Source organism: Alosa pseudoharengus, unplaced genomic scaffold (assembly GCF_046254945.1).
Source record: "Alosa pseudoharengus isolate Yale_2024_CS ecotype anadromous, Long Island Sound unplaced genomic scaffold, YU_APseudo_1.1 YU_APseudo_1.1_scf_18, whole genome shotgun sequence".
NCBI lineage: Eukaryota > Metazoa > Chordata > Actinopteri > Clupeiformes > Clupeidae > Alosa > Alosa pseudoharengus.
In genome coordinates, this window is record NW_027468650.1 from 31,538,209 (window position 1) to 31,542,384 (window position 4,176).

The window sequence follows — 4,176 nt, forward strand, 5'->3', positions numbered from 1 at the left end:
TATTGAAGCATCTTGAAAACTATTTTTTCGAATAAAAAGTTGTTGATACAAAAATTGTTTTAGGTGAGAAAAGTGACACGGAAAGTTGGCTACTTGGCCATTGAAATACATGGGGGTGGGCGGAGTTACACATTGTACTGCAGCCAGCCACCAGGGGGCTCTGGACTAGCGCTCGCATCACTCTTAACAGACGGCACACTGTCCAGTTCTATACAGTCTATGTTCGAAACACTTGCGTTTCGGAAGCTCGACACTGTTTCGAAACGTCAGCTTCGAGCGTCCCTAGCTGTGGGACAAGGACAGAGCTAGTCTAGATAGCTGCTGTTTTTCACCTGGACCTGCTAACGTTACCCTTTTGGAGACGGATTCGGTTGCATTCCGATGCTGGGCCCACCGGAGCGACACGACGTCACGAGGACGACTGCTTTAACGTTACTGGTGCTGAGCCCACCGGAGGACCTGCCGCCCTGGTCCGCTGGTGTCACCGGCTAACGTTACCTCGGCTAGCAGCTCAAGGCCGCTGCTTGCCTTCCGTCCACTCGGGACAACGGTCAACGGCTCGTTGGCTGAGTGGAGTGAAACAGTTTGTGAGTAACTTGCCGTACACTTTACACTGACACACACATACACTTTTCGCCACGAGCGGGCGGGCATTGTAGCGGTTGTTGCCCTGTTATCCGGAGAAATATATTCTTTGGTCACTGCTATTTACCGATTTGCATTTTCGTACAACATATAACGTTATACAGCAAAATGAACAGAATTTGGACCAAGCAACGTGGAGATATCTCGGGAGGAAGAAAATAGTCGCTGCGTGACGGGGAGTGCTTTGCATTTCTCCTTATCCATGAGTCATGCTATAACAGGTTACCTTGGCGGCTGTTATTGACCTTACTTATAGACCTTACTTGTCAAAGTAAAACACTCAAAACCATACCTTCATATTACATCACAGTTTATAAAGGAACGGAGTTTTAAAAGGACACAATATATCAGAGGGATTACATGAATATTTAGCAAGAAAAAACAAGATTTCTACCGTAATTTCCCAAATTAAATATTTCCGCTACACGGCCACCAGATGACGCCATTTCATGGCTTGCTTTTACATCCAAAAAAGGCCCAAAGTGCAGTGAAATGTCGCCATCTAGTGAAAGATGTAATGTAGCCCATTTATTAGAAAAGAAGCGACCGTCAAATAATCTTGTACTTCCTTGTGAATTATTCGTGTAATCCATCTGATATATTGTGTTTTTCTTTTTAAACTTCGTTCCTTTATACGTTGTTTAAGTCCCAGCCATGCCCCACAGATAGTAAAAATATGACCACCTTAAAAGATGTGTTCCACAAACATGGCAGGTTCTAGGCTTCTACTGGCCATGCTTAAAATAATTTTCTTTAATCTCGACATGAGTTTCACACTTGACAAATATATGCAACACCCCCCAACTGATACATGTTGTTAGTGAGCAACACACCTTGTTGTAAATGTCTCTCTATTAGGGGTCACCAGTGGAAATTCAGAACATGTTCGGAATATATTTATGCACTTAACTATAAGTTATGTACAAGACTAAAAGTGTACACATGTGAAGGAATACGTAATGGTAAACTTCTCAACCAACAACATTTGCAATAAAGAAGTCTGAATTATTGTCATTGCTGCTTTATTTATATTTGCAATGATATATTTCAGATCAGAGGTTCTGCGATCCTGGGAGTGGTGGGGCTCCAGGTGTTGAACTGGAGTAGTGCACTGTGCAGGAGAGCAGAGGACTCAACCAGGGCTCAGTCAAGTGTGGCCAAAGCTCAGACCAGAGGGTAGGAGAGGAGAAAGAGAGAAAGACCGAGAGAGACCCAGTTTACCTGACTTGACCTAGAAGCAGAAGAATCTCCGGCCTGCCAGAGTGGGATTCGTCCTGGCGTTAATTTTAGCTTTTAGTACTTTTGCCTTCTTTTGTTCAATCTTTTCCTGACATTTTTTATTAATTGTGTCCTCCTTTATCTCATACTGTTGTAAAAGAGCCTTCATGTCCTGGCTAAGGCAGAGATTCTGAGAACCAAACAAAGTGGAAGCAGATACATTGTTATATTTTGAAAACATCAGTATGACAGATGAGAAAAGATAACACATGTTTGTATGTATGGTACAAATACAGTACCTGACTGTCATCGCTGGGGATGGCCTGATTCCCTTGGAATTCACTCCACTTCAGGAAAACGCTAGGGATTTTGACTGAGGTATTTTCTGAAGCCTAAGAAATAAAAAACAAACCAAAAATTAAGCACTGTCACCCAGAGAAGAATGCTGTATCAAATCTCAAGAGTGCACTAACAACAGAATTTCATGTGAAAGAAAACTAAAAAAGGTTACATTTCCAAGCATCCAGGTCTCTGCCAGGGTCCTCAGTTCAGACAACAGCCTCTGTTTAAAGACAGCTGTGGAGAGTGCTCCAGACAAAGTCATGTCTTCTATTTCTGTTGTCAGTCTATTAGGGTTTTTCAGCATACTTGACATATTCTCACTAAAGCATTCATTGCACCTCTGGCCTTCTAAGGCTGTCAATAAATGCTTTTTTTCTCTTTGTAGACCTAATAATCGTTCATGCGTCTCCCTCAGCCTGGACGTCATATCGCATGCAGCTTGCTCATGTTGCACTTTCATTTTTTTCAGCTGCTGATCCTTAGAGGCCAACAGATTTTCCATCTCCTTAATCAGAGCCTCTGCCATCTTGCTTATATTACTAGCAATATTGCTAGTTTTAGCAATATTGAATTAACTCTGTAGGCTAATGTGGGGTCTGTGCTAAAAGTACAAAAACAACCAGGAATAATATCGAGGAAACTTGAAAACAAGAATACCTTCTTCATTGAAGACCCTTAGTAACCAGTTTATATTTTTTACTAGCCTATTCATTACAGTTTTAGTGTATCTTCATACCACTTTCGATGTAATCCTGCCTTATAAACCTCGGGCCCTATTTTGACGATCAGAAACCCGGCGCAAAACTTATTCTTATTGCGACGAAAAGCTTATTCCTATCTTACGCTCTAATTTTGCGCTATGCACTTCACTTTTTTTTAAGCCTTACGCCCGAGGTGTGGCAGAAGGTGTGGTCTGGTGAATGATCCAAAAATCGCTGTCTTACGCCATCTAAAAATCATTACGCCACTGACCAAGAAAAACCTGGTCTATGCGAAAGGCGCATCTAAAGCACAGCTTAAGATGCACTGTCCCGAGATGCAAGCAACCCTTAGCAAGCAGTCCCAAGCAACTTCTCGGCAGGATAAATAGCCTTGGGATTTTTATTCAGTCATTCGAACATTATATTGATCACAATACTTTACTACACAGACTAGAATACTGGGCTGGATTTACAGGCATAGTTATCAACTGGCTCAAATCATATAAGAAAGGAGCTTCTTTGTAGCCATGGGCAACTGTACTCATCACCAACGTCCTTGACCTGTGGTGTTCCCCAGGGGTCGATCTTGGGGCCACTATTATAGGGCACTATTTGCTCCTACTTGGACAAATCATCAAATATAATTTGATTTCATATCATAGCTATGCAGATGACACAAATTTACCTAACGACTATGGTCCCCTAGAATCTCTTTGTCAGTGTATTGAACAAATCAACAACTGGATGTCTCAGCATTTTCGTCTTGCCGTTCTACCTTATATTTTATTACTTTATTTACTACTTTTGCCTTTGTTTTTTTGCTTATTAATTATTCTTTATTTTTTAATTATTTTTTATTATGATCTTTACCTTTTGAACTATTCTTTGACTATATTGCCCTTCTATGCTATTATTTGTTATTACTGTTTGCTTTTGTTTACGTAAAGCACATTGAATGACTTCTGTGTATGAAATGCACTATATAAATAAACTTGACTTGACTTCTATGCTTTTATTTGCCATTACCTTTTGTTTATGTAAAGCACATTGAATGACCTCTGTGTATTAAATGCGCTATATAAATAAAATTGACTCGACTAGTCTAGTAAGCTGTAGTGGGTATACTGTGATCAACCCCAAATGTTAATAATGCCTATCTTTACTTAAGTGGGTATACTGAGATGGTGATGCTTATGCGTAGTCCTGTGTATCACGTATACTGTACTACACTGCAACAATGATAGATGGCATACAAAAAATGTGGAGTGGT

General features: G+C 40.7%; 1 long non-coding RNA gene across 1 annotated transcript; it reads left to right on the plus strand.

Annotated features, from left to right (window-relative positions):
* Positions 1 to 239: 239 nt before the first annotated feature.
* On the plus strand, positions 240 to 3,735 carry LOC143131764 (uncharacterized). Its single transcript, XR_012988201.1, has 2 exons — positions 240 to 587; positions 1,697 to 3,735. It is a non-coding gene; the product is annotated as an uncharacterized LOC143131764 (long non-coding RNA).
* Positions 3,736 to 4,176: the final 441 nt, after the last annotated feature.